General features: G+C 46.2%; 1 protein-coding gene and 1 non-coding gene across 16 annotated transcripts in view; one reads left to right on the top strand and one right to left on the bottom strand.

Moving 5' to 3' along the window:
* The window catches only part of LOC128335599 (connector enhancer of kinase suppressor of ras 2-like), a 443,349-nt gene that overhangs the window by 163,966 nt on the left and 266,728 nt on the right, over positions 1 to 12,655 (top strand). The window lies entirely within an intron of this gene.
* Positions 659 to 733, bottom strand: TRNAA-UGC (transfer RNA alanine (anticodon UGC)). The gene has a single exon. It is a non-coding gene; the product is annotated as a tRNA-Ala (tRNA).

Genomic DNA, 12,655 nt, shown 5'->3' with positions numbered 1-12,655 from the left:
ACCAGCCAGTACAAAGTGTGCAGCTGCCATGGGGTATTTAACAAGCTGCACAGCCTTGGCCTGAAAAGAGCTTGAAGGCTCCTTGTGAGGCATGCTGTGGGCAAAGACGTTTAGACTTTGGGGTTAAGTGTGACAGAATGGACACTCAGGTCCACAGCAGGTCGTAAATCTGAGACTGGAGGGATGTCTGTGTCTTCCTTTTGGCAGAGCTGGGTATGGAAGATCAGCTGGCATGGGGGGGCGGTTCTTAAAAATAAAGGGGCTTCCTAAAAATAAAGGCCTCCTGGAAAGGCTTCCAGGTCATCAGGCTGGCTTAATGGTTTCAAAGGAAGCTGCCTTATACTGAGTCAGACCATTGGTCCATCTAGCTCAGTATTGTCTACACAGACTGGCAGCGGCTTCTCCAAGGTTGCAGGCAGGAATCCTTTCTAGCCCTACCTGGAAATGCTGCCAGGGATTGAACCTGAGACCTTCTGCATACAAAGCAGATGCTCTTCCACTGAACTACATCGCCATCTGCACAAGCCTTTTGAGTGGTGTCTGTAGGAAACTGCCTTATACTGAGTCAGGCTATTGGTCCATCTAGCTCAGTATTGTCTACACTGACTGGCAGTGGCTCTCCGAGGTTTCAGGCAGGATCTTTCCCTGCCCTCCCTGGAGATGCCACCAGGGATTGAACCTGGGACCTTCTGCAGGCAAAGCAGATGCTCTACCACTGAGCTATGGTTTCATCCCCATCCACCCATCTTTTCAGCAACGAGTTTTGTGCTAGCCATTATCTTCACCTTTGGAAGCATTCTACAGAGATGCTTGCAACCAGAGCCCAAATGCTGGGGGGCCGGGGGCAAAGAGCTTGTATGTTTTTTTCCAGGGCCAGCACCATCAGACAGCTGTTGAGGCCTTTGCGCCCCAGAAGGCCCCACCAATGCTGACCCCTAACAAGCTGCCATTGGGCAGCAGCCATAGGATCTTACACCACTGGTCTCTGCCTGATGCCGTTGACCCACCTAGCCCAGGGGTTCCCGACCTCCGGTCCCCAGATGTTGTTGGACTACAGTTCCCATCACCTCCTGTTATTACAGCAAAGGATGGTGGGAGCTGTGGTGCAATGTCATCTGGGAACCTGGTCTACAGTGAATGGTTGCAGCTTCCTAGATTTCAGGCGTGGTCTTTCCCAGCCCTACTTGGTGATGGCAGGGAGTGAGCCTGAGCTTTTCTGCAGGCTCTACCACTGAGCCAGAGTAGGGCCCCCTTTGAGGTTTTGGTTGCCACTTGCCCTCTGATCTTGGCCGGTATTCATTGATTGATCAAGCCTTTTTCTTTTTTACAGCCACTTAGAAACGAATCCATCCATTGGGTTTTTTTTTTTTTTTAATTAAGTAACCCAGAGATGTGTAGTCGCAGATAGTTGTAGAAGAAAAGTGATGTAGCATCTGAGAATCTCAGGGGAAGTGACGGAACCTTAGAGAATCTTCTGCTTTCTTTTTAAAATTGTGAGCAAAATAACTTGCTAAAACTTCTTTAAAATTAGGAAATAAAGGCAGCCAGATACAATTCAGAAGATCTCCCCCCCCCCGCCTGCACCAAACATTATCGGGGTGGGGAAGAAGCGGACTCCCGATGCTGTTTGGAGTTCTGAAATGTTCCAAAAGTCCCCAAATGGTGCTGGATGACTCTGAACCAAAATAGGCTCCCCTAGGTTGGATTTGGATAATCTACTATGCCCTCTGAAAATGCCCAAATTGGAACATTTCCCATCTTACCGATCTGATCTTGCACAGCCCTATAAAGGAGGCACCACTTTAAAGGTGTCTCCTAGCTCATTAGCAGGGACTAACTGGCCCCTATTCAGAAGAAGGTGGCTTGTCAGCTAAGGTAAATGTAGGGGAGACTGATCAAGCCAATTAATTAAACGTTGCAGACACAATTTCAGACCCCTTGCTTTCCTACTCATTTTGCTCTGGAATGATTGGACTGGGAATATTTGCCAGGTTGACATGTGACCAATCCCAGGAACAATGTGATTTGTGTGTTAGACCAGGATTCAGAAGAGACCTGGGTTCAAATCCATGCTCATTTGGGATCAGTGACTATTTCTCATCCTGACCTACCTCATAGGGTTGTTGGGAGGATAAAATCTGAGGTGTGTGAAGAACCATGTATGCTCCTTAGAGGAAGAATGTGATTTGTGTGGAGGTACCTCTGCTTTACCTCTCTGCAGTGTACTTCCAGAAGCCACCTAATGGCGCAGTGGGGAAATGACTTGCCTAGCAAGCATGAGGTTGCTGGTTCAAATCCCCACTATGGCTTTTCTTTGGTAGAATACAGGAGGGGTTTACTATTGCCATCTCCCACGCAGTATGAGATGATGCCTTTCAGCATCAGCAGTAAAAACTGGGTCTCACTGATCATGAGACCCGGTCCCATGTGTCCAAGTGGTTTCTGGTGGGCAGAGTTGGGAAATACCAGGGATGGATTCTATGTCCACAGCCTGACAGACTGGGTTGGAACCAGCATTGTGTTGTATGTAAATCAGCTGCTGTGGGCATCCTGGAGAAGGGCACCTACTGATTTCAGTGCTTCCTGGAAAGCCAGGTGGCCTTTTGGGGCAAAAGAAAGACATGGAACTGTCTTGAGTGGAGACAAGACTATCAGAGGGGCGCTTGGACTCCTGCTTCATTGCAGTCACCGGGACCATGGAAGGTGTTGCCAGGGTACCCTTCCCGAAGGCTTGCATGGATCTAGCAAACAGGCTGGGCAGCAACAGCCCTCTGGCCTACATATGTGTGTCAATGGCTAGTCACTCTAATGATAGAGCGGTCCTTGGGAGAAGGGAGCATGCATCTATTGCACATGTTGTCATCACAGGGGCCTTTCAAGCCCATCCCAGTATCACTTTGGAAGGTTCCGCTCATGAGTTATGGCCGAGACTGCATGCTTGCACCCAAGAGGAAAGGGTTGGGTCCCATTTTCCCTGCAAACTGGTACAAAAAATAGAACATAATCTTTTTTAAAAAATCTAGGGGCTAATCTAGGGGCTATCTTTTAACCCTAAACTCAAAGTATCCCATTTACGGTAGACTTTCCTTTGCTGGTGCACATGGTACCACATCAGTCTGAAGTACCTCCAAGGCAGACCAGTTGAATGTGTGTGTGTGTGTGTGTGTGTGTGTGTGTGTGTGTGTGTGTGTGTGTGTGCTGAGTTGAGGTCACCCCTCTATGCAGTTGGAGGGAGCAGCACCATCCACCGGAACCTTAAAAATACAGACAGGCAAAATACAATCCTTAAAAATACAGTCCAGGCAAAATAGAGGGCAATCAGTGCCCAGCACCAGCACACCCTTGAAAGGATGCCTTGCTGAGCAGCTGTGCAGGATCAGGTGTGAAAGGGTTCCTTGTGCATGTGCCCCCTCTCCTGCCCCTGATGGAAGCTGTCAAAAAACATTGTATGGTAATTCCAAGTAAATCTCCTGCATGCTGGGCAACACGCCAAGGGTTTCTTAAGTCATCCCATCAAATGGACAGAGACAGGCACCAGATTTGTGGGGCTCCAGATGTTGTCTCCTTTATATGACTAGACAGCAGGAATGTTTCCATGGCTGGGTTTTCCGTGGGTTGATGCCCAGGGTCCACACATAGGTATTTCTGCCAAGCGACATTCTATTACTCCCCTGGCACATGTGCCCTTTTTCGGTGGGAAACAACAGACTTGCCCTGTTTCCGGTGTTACCAGGGCTTCGTGTGTTTGTGCACATAATTCTGCAGTCCTGAATTGCTGCAGAACTCTCTTGCTGTGCCCATCTTGTCATCATGTCCTTTTTGTGTGCATTGACAAAGGGGGACCATAAGATGCTTTCTCCAATGTCGTTCTCTCCCTTTAAATTCATTTCAGCCTGGGATGCGGCGTCCCTGTTGCCAGGCAACAGCAAGAGGAGTGTGGAGATGGCGGAGGGTGGGGCAACTGCTCAGAGAGGCAACCAGGGAGAAGCATGGCAGGCATAGAGTGAACACATTTCTGGCTGGTCTGAGCCACCCTCTCTGTGGTTTTGGGAGCAGCCACAGCACAAAACCCAAGTTACGGGGGTTGCAGAATTCAGACAAAATAATGGAATCCCTTTGGAACCTGAGGTCTCCACAGCAAAACTCACTAGAAACCGAAGGTTCAAACTCAAGCTTGCGGTCGAAAACCAACCCATGGTTGGGTGATGAAACTGTGGTTGCACACATTTGGACAACCACAAAATTGAACCTCTGGCACGTTTGCCTCCAATTTAGTGTTACATCTGGAGGCGGTCATACATCTCAGTAAGTTTACCTGGGTGTCTAAACATCTAAACAGAGATTTAGTTCCAAAAAGGAACTAAAGGAGCACTTGGAGAGAGAGAGAGAGAGAGAGAGAGAGAGAGAGAGAGAGAGAGAGAGAGAGAGAGAGAGAGAGAGAGAGAGAGAGAGAGATGGTTCCCAGCAGCAAACCTAACTAAACCCACTCCCTCTTTAAACTAGGTTAGTGGTGCGAGCGCTCCACTAACCCTATTTCCCAGCTCGTGAGTCAGCATGGTGTGACTCCACACTGCAGTGACTCATGAGGAGACCCTTGACTGGGAAGCTACAACCAGCCTCCCAGCATGGGGGTATCCCCAGAATGCCCAGTGCACACGCTCAGGGCATTCTGGGACCCCTGCTGGCTCCGTGATGGAGCCGGTAATCGTGTGCGTGGCCGATCTGGCCACCCGGGGAGGGCGGAATGCTCCCGCACAAGCTCTTCAGGCTCTCCACACTGCTCATGTGGAGACCCTCAATGTCTACTTCACTCTGAGCCCATCACCTATTGAGATCACCTGCTTGTCTGGTGGCAACTCAGGGACGGACCTTCTCTGTTGCTGCCCTGAGCCTTTGGAATGCACTCCCTGATGAAATAAGAGCCACTCCACCTCTGACAGCTTTTTAAAAGCCTTTCAAGACACATTTATTCATGCAAGCTTTTAAACTGGACTCGTGGTTTTAAATTGTTTTAATGTTTTAAATTTGGTTTTAACTTGTTTTACGTTGTAAACTGCCCAGAGTTGCAGACTGAGGTGGAATGTAAATAACATTTACACTCTAAATCATATTTACTCTATAAATAAATAAAATATAGATATAGGTTGTTGGGTGCCTGATGTACATATTAAGGAAGCAGGCACCCTGGAACACATTTTTCAGGGTCCCTCTTGCACATGTCGTGCTGCCTTTACCTTCTTCAAGGTCCAGGGAGAGATTTGATTGTAGAATGAGCTGAAGACGTTTGAGCACCTGGGCTGTCAAACATCAGTTGTGTCACTGATGCCTCCTCACCACGAGGTACAATTTCTCTCCATCCACATGGCTTTCCCATTTCTTGTCTCACTAATGGAGACAGTTGTGATGTAAAATGTTCATGACCAAGTAGTAGGTGACACCACCCGTCTGGCCTGAGGAAATATCCTGGAACACTGGAAGTTTTTGATGTGGTTCTGCTTTGTGGAAGAAAATTTGCTCCAAGCAAGGGATTAATCTCTTCTTTTTGTTTCTCATTTTGTTGTTGTTCTGCAATGTGATTAATTTGTTAAAGTCTCCGCATCATCAAAGGACACATGGTGGGTGGAATTGAAGGATTAAAAATAGCTATATTTTCCCTTTTCACCATTGATATGCAGCACATTCTGACACTTACCTAAGTGCCAAATTCAATAGAAAGCAATTAACTCTGATCTGAAACTTGACATAACGAGGCTGAGTAATTCAGAAGCTTGAACAGGCAAATATTGTCATAAGAGACTGGTATTGTGTGCCTGTGTTACAACATGCTATCTTCCATTAATCCTTGCTTGTACGTTGTTCAGTTGGGTTCAAAAGTACATTGCATCCCGGTGACGGGGCTCTAGCTGAGTTTCTGGGGCCAAGTTCTTATTGCGGTGGAAAAGCTATGTCTTCTGGGTTGTTTCACTTCAGACAGCATGTGAGGAGCTCAGTAGGCTGAATGCTCCTCCACAGGAAAAGTATCTTCTACACAGGAAAGTAATTTATCAGGAAGGAGGCTAAACTAGAACTCTTCTGAGTGATGTATGGTTTTGAGAGGTAGAGAGCTAGTCTTGCGGCAAAAAGCAAGAATTTCCCCCTTTGCTAATCAGGGTTTGTCTTGGTTTTCATTTGGATGGGTGATTGCATGTGAGCAACTTGTCTGCTGTAAGGTATTCTTCTTGGGGCCAGGGCCGTAGCTCAGTGGAAGAGCATCTGCTTTGCATGCGGAGGGTCCTAGGTTCAACCTTCTTCTTCATCAACCCCGCCTCCTGTTAAGATAATCTGTGGAAGTCCAGTTGTGGTTGCCACAAGCTCGATTGGTGGCAACTCGAAACTGGGCCTTTTCTAGAGTTGCCCCAGGACTCTGGAACATGCTTCCTAATGAAATTAGAGTCCCTCCTTCTCTGAATGTTTTTAAGAAGGACCTAAAAAAACCCTCACATACCTGTTTAGTCAGGCTTTTAGTTTATAATTTTAAAACCTTGGTTTTAGAGTTTTTATTGTATTTTAAATTGTTTTCATGATGTTAGTGTTTTAATGGTTTTATATTGTGAACCACCCAGGGACCTTTTTATATGAGGCGGTATATACATGCAATAAACAAGCAAACAAACAATAAAATAAAATAACCCCCTGGCAGCATCTCCAGGTAGGGCTGCATAAGAGTCCTGCCTGAAACCTTGGAGAACTGCTTCCCCTTCAGACTAGACAATGCTGAGCTAGATAGACCAATGGTCTGACTCGGTATAAGGCAGCTTCCTATGTGTCCCTATGTTCTAGGTGGAAGGATTTGTTTTGTTTGAAGGTGCATTCGATCATGTGAGCCTCTACCTGAGGTGTGAAGTGGAACAGCCCAGACACAGATCTTCTGTCTCACTAAGATCTGTCTTGATCCTTGCTCTGAGCAGTGATTCTGATCCTGAAGGGGCAGGACCAGCAGTGGACCTGGTCCCAGGCCATGACAACCAGGCCAGAGCTTGAGAGAGAACCACAGAGTTGGAGTTCCTCCCCCCACCACACCATACAATGTCCTTGAGTCTGAGCTGCCTAAAATGGCATCCTCTAAACCAGGGCTGCTCAACTTCAGCCCTCCTGCAGATGTTGTAGATTATGGGAGTTGTAAACCCATAATCCCTGGCTATTGGCCACTGTGGCTGGGGATTATGGGAGTTGTAGTCCACAAAGAGCTGTGGAGCCTAAGATGAGCAGGCCTGCTCTAAACCGAAGCCCCTGAAGAACCACCCCCTCTTATAGTGTCTCACTCCTTTATATCTGCATGCCACCAATAGGCTAGGCAGGATCAGATAGAGAAAAGGAGGGGTGCAGATTCTGGGGTGGAAAGTAGGGGTGCGGACTCTTGGAAGGCTTCCACTTGCCACATAGGGAGATGAAGTCCAGGAGGGGAGGGGAGCTGGTCTTGTGGTAGCAAGCATGACTTGTCCCCTTTGCTAAGCAGGGTCTGCCCTGGTTGCATATGAATGGGAGACTACATGTGGGCACTGCAAGATATTCCCCTCAGGGGATGGAGCTGCTCTGGGAAGAGCTTTTACATGCAGAAGGTTATCATGTTCCCTCCCTGACATCCCCCAGACAGGGCTGAGAGAGATTTCTACCTTCCTCCGGTGGGAGAGAAGCCACTGCCAATCTGTGTAGACAATACTGAGCTAGATGGACCAATGGGCTGACTCCGTATAAGGTCACTTCCTGTGTTCTTATGAGGGGTGACCGGAGTTAAGACATATTTAAGAGCTCTGTCTACCTCTGGCTGCTAGTCCAGAAACTTGTCCCACAGAGCTGTCTGTGGTGCTGAAATACTCCTCACTGCTTTCCAAACCTCCAGCGTGAAGCAATTAGGAGGGACGTTTTCTTTAAAATCACCATGTGAAAGAAGTGAGTGTGAAATTCTGCTTTGGTCCGTGGAATTGCTATAATGGTGCAAGAAAAGCCCTGCTGTATGAGACCAAAGGCCAATCCAGTTCAGCATAGTGCCCCATGCAGTGGACTACTGGTGTTCAGCAGCATGCCCCTCTGATCCTGAATGAAATCTACAGCTATCCAAACTTGTAAAGGGGAACCCAGTAAGGATTCTCCTTTACAAGCAAAGGGGATTCCTAATCCTAACTCTAAAAATGGGTTGAAAGTGTGGGCAAGGGGACCCTGTCAACCCCTTTTTAGAGTTAGGATTAGGACTCCCCTTTGCTTGCAAAGGGGAATCCTTACCTGATTCCTCTTACAAGGATCCCAAACTGGGTCGAACGAGGTCGACCCGGTTTGACCCCATTCAACTGCACAAACCAAACTGCTGGCCGGTTCGAATGAACCGGTTTGTGGACTGGCAGTTTGGTTCAAATTTAAGCCAAACTCCCAGAACGGTTCCACGTACATCCCTGCTATTCTGCAACTTTTTATCCCAGAAATGCAAGACTTCATTTATGACCTTCTTACTTTCTATCCAGGGAGTTAAAAGGTGTGTGTGTGTGTGGGGGGGGATCTTCCTCCTATACAAATCGGATTTTTTAAAAACCCTACCCTTTGGGGGGCTTGTAAATTGTATTTTGTACACCTGATTCTTTTTGAAAATGCTTGAGGTTTTGCTGGGAAGTACTCTCCACCAAAATCTTCCATTTTCAATACACTCAGCTTTTCAAGCCATTCTCCTTTGGGGCTGGAATGTACTGTGTTTGGGCTTTTAGTGCATTTTGCACAAAATCCAGTTAGCTGTTAATGAATTTTGAGACTGTGAGTTTTGAGAAAGCTTTGCCTTCTCAAAGCAAAAAGGAGAGAGAGAGAGTACATTGTTTCTCACTCTCTGCATTGGGGTATTGTGATTGAGACAGAGACAGAAACTGCTGAAGTCTTGAAAACTGAAACTTGCTCTGGATGACGTTTTCCATGAAATCCAAACTTTTCCTTTTCATTAAGACCCCTCTGCAGATAGGAACATAGGAAGCTGCCTTCTACCGAGTCAGACCCTTGGTCCAACTAGCACAGTATTGTCTTACCCTAACTGGCAGCAGCTATCCAAGGTCGCAGGCTGGAGTCTTTACCTGGAAACACCAGGGACTGAACCCAGTATCTTCTGCATGCAAAACAGAGGCCCCACCACTGAGCTACGGCCCCATCAAGTTCATGAAGTGTAGAGCTAAACTCATTAGGATCATGTCCACTGCTCCCACCACCATGTGTGCAAGTTCCCATTTATACAGTAGTCTATGCATGTACACATGAAGGCTCCTTGCATGTTGTCCATACCCTGTGTAACTGGATACGGATGCAAATCAAGCATAGAGGCAAAGTGGTGTGGTGTTTTTGGCTAATCAGTTCCTTGATCCAGGCCAGCTTTTGAATGGGGCTTTAGTTACTTGTATCCCAGTCCTGGAGTAGAGGCGGGGCTAACAAGCAGCCAGCAGCAAGAGCTTTGAAAAGCAGTCTGCACTTGCCTCTCTGTACAGAATCTCTATTTCATTCAACTGACCACAACTCTTTCCCTTGGATTCTTCAAATGGTAGAACACATTTTGCATGTAGATCTAATCCCAGATCTAATTCTCTGCATTTCTAATAATACTAAAACTGCAGAGCTGAAAGAATCCCCTGCCTGAGACCTTGAAGAACTTCTGGCAATTGGACAGTGCCACATGGATCACTGCCAGTGGTCAAAGAGATCAAATGGCCAGAAGAGAGAGGATTCAGAAGAGGGCAACCAAGATGATCAGGGGCCTAGAGCACCTTCCTTAAGAGGCAAGGCTACAACACCTGGGGCTTTTTCATTTAGGAAATGAGGCAACTGAGTGGAGACATGATAGAGGTCTTTAAAATCATGTGTGGTGTGAAGAGAGTAGGAAGAGAGAACATTTTTTCCTTCTCGCATAACACTAGGACCAGGGGTCATCCCAGGAAACAGATTTCCAAGTAATTTAAGACTGGGAAAATGAAGTACTTTTTCACACAATGGATAATTAACCTATGGAGTTTTCTGCCACAAGATGCAGTGATACCTACCAGCCTGGATGGCTTTAAGAAGGCTTAGATAAATTCATGGAGAACAGGTCTATTAATGGCTACTATTCCTGATGGCTATAGGCCACTTCCAGCCTACTAGGCAAGATGTCTTCAAATATCAGTTGCAGGGGGGTAGAAGTAGGAGAGGGCATGCCCTCACCTCTCTCCTGTGGGCTCCCCAGAGGCATCTGGTGGGCCACTGTGTGAAACAGGATGCTGGACTAGATGGGCCTTGGGCCTGATCGAGCAACGCTGTTCTTATGTTCTTACAGTGGGAAAACCAGAAAAAAGATTGGGAGGACACACAGAAAGGGTAAAGTGCATGTGGTGTGTGTGAGAGAGCTTGCCCCATATGTTAGAAAAACATTGTAGGGCTGTTCACGTGACTCTAAACAGGGTTAGGGTTACATTGATTAATCTATTCCTGATCCAGGCCGGCTTTTGAAGGGGGCTTTAGTTACTTGTATTCCAGTCCTGGAGTAGAGGCAGGGCTAAGAAACAGCCAGCAGCAAGAGCACGGAAAAGGCAGACTGCACTTGCCTCTCTGTACATAATATCGATTTCATTCAACTGTTAATATTCCTGATTCAACTGCCTTGTCCTTGCATACCACAACTTGTTCCTTTGGATTCTAACTATTCTTCTTTAAAAACCACTTTGATTCTAACTAAAGACTAAGTACAGTCCAGAAATTTCAGACAGTATACTGCAGCTGTTTCTTATCAAGAGATATACCATACCATATGCCTGTCAAAACAGTGGAGTGTTTAGTTAGTGTCATCATTACTGGCTCTGGAATGGGGAGCTCTGTGATGCACCTCTTGCGGTCCTTTCAGACTGATGAGATAGATCTACATCTTTGATACTACAGAGGTTTTTTCATGTTCTGTAGGAAGCGTGTACAAAAAAGAAATGGCCAAAAAAAAAAAAAAAAAAGGTTTTGCTTTCAGATAGATGTAACCCGAAGCATCCCACTGACATGATCAAACACAGAAGCTGGAACTTATTTACATGCCTGTGAGTGTGGGGTTCTGTTTTGAGTCAGCAGGAGATCCATGCAGAAGATCGTTATTCTTGCTGTTATGGACAGCTCGGTGGAAAGAATAGCAAAGCACACCTATATTTTCTCCATGGGAAATGTTTTGAAAATAGTCATCCCGATTTTTCTGCACTCTGATGCATAACTGCTCTGGCGTGTGTCATCATACAATCGAAAATAAACCCACAACCACAGTCTCAGAGAGTGGCCAATCACTCTCAGATTTGTAGTTTTCCATTGCTGGACCCTCTGGTAATTTGGAGGAAATACACTTTTATAGTGCTTTTCTTTAGTATATAATATACTATAAAGAACTGTTCTTTAGTATATATACACTATAAAGAACGGGTCATAAGGTATTTGTGCCTAGGAGATTAGAAGGTTGTTATGATATGTTTAGTAATGTGGGGCCGTAGCTTGGTGGTAAAACATCTGGTTTGCATGCAGAAGATCCCAAGCAACTCCAGACAGGGCTGACAAAGGCTGCTGCCTGAAACCTTGGAGAGGTGCAGCCAGTCAGTGTTGAGAGAACTGAGCTAGATGGACCAATAGTCTGATTCGGTTTAAGGCAGTTTTCTGTGTTCCTGTGTAATGTGTCTGGTTTTCTGGAGCTGCACATAAGCTTCTTGAACCCTTTGAGTATGACCCCTGCAAGTTGCTTTTTTTTTTAAAGGTAAATGCAAATAAAGGAATAAGTGAGCATGTGTCATGGGGATGTGTAGGGTTTGGGGGCAACTGCTTAATTAAAGACCATATAAAGTAGAAAGTGAAAGAATGGATAATTAGCATGTAAGCAAGCCAACAGTGCTGGGAGTGCCAACACCAAAAAGGCCAGTCACACCATCTGCCTGACCCCAGTGCTACAAGAAGGGCCTCTGACAAAGATCTGAGGAACACACCTGCCCCACCATGCAAACTGTGTTTACATGTAAATATGTACTAGAGGAGGAGTGCTACATGCTCTGAGATCTTTCTTTCTTTCTTTCTTTCTTTCTTTCTTTCTTTCTTTCTTTCTTTCTTTCTTTCTTTCTTTCTCTCTCCCTCTCTTTCTCATTGCGTGACACCTCTCCAGTCGGCAGTGGCCAAACTAAGTCATCAAACTCACTGAAGATAAGGGCTGCGATGTTCACTGTCTCAAATTGGCTCCCGCAGCGAGCCGTTCAGCCATGCTTTCTGTTGTGTGTGCTGTGTCCTGTCACGTTACGAGACAGCCAGGTTCTCCATCAGTGACTTCCTTCGTTCCTTCCATTGTCAGCTGCCATACTTTTTGAACCATTAAGTAAATGTCTTCTTAAAAAACCATGCCCCCGGGAGTCATAAAAGAGCAGACTGAGTCATAAAAACAGCAGATTTTGCTTTTCCATAATAGATGTACCTGGCACAGTGGCATATTTAGATCAAGCAGCGACACAGAATTTCCTTATCAGAGCATGGCACACTTGTTTCATGTATCCCAGAGCAAGGCAAATGCACAAAAGGGAGGTGCTGGGAAGATTGCTTGTGAATATTTTTAAGTATAACCACTGTGTCTCCCCCACCTTCTTCCTTCTTCTCTGTTGCTTTACACATTTCAACA

This window comes from Hemicordylus capensis, chromosome 11 (genome assembly GCF_027244095.1).
Source record: "Hemicordylus capensis ecotype Gifberg chromosome 11, rHemCap1.1.pri, whole genome shotgun sequence".
Lineage (NCBI taxonomy): Eukaryota > Metazoa > Chordata > Lepidosauria > Squamata > Cordylidae > Hemicordylus > Hemicordylus capensis.
This window is presented reverse-complemented; position numbering and strand designations above follow the sequence as displayed.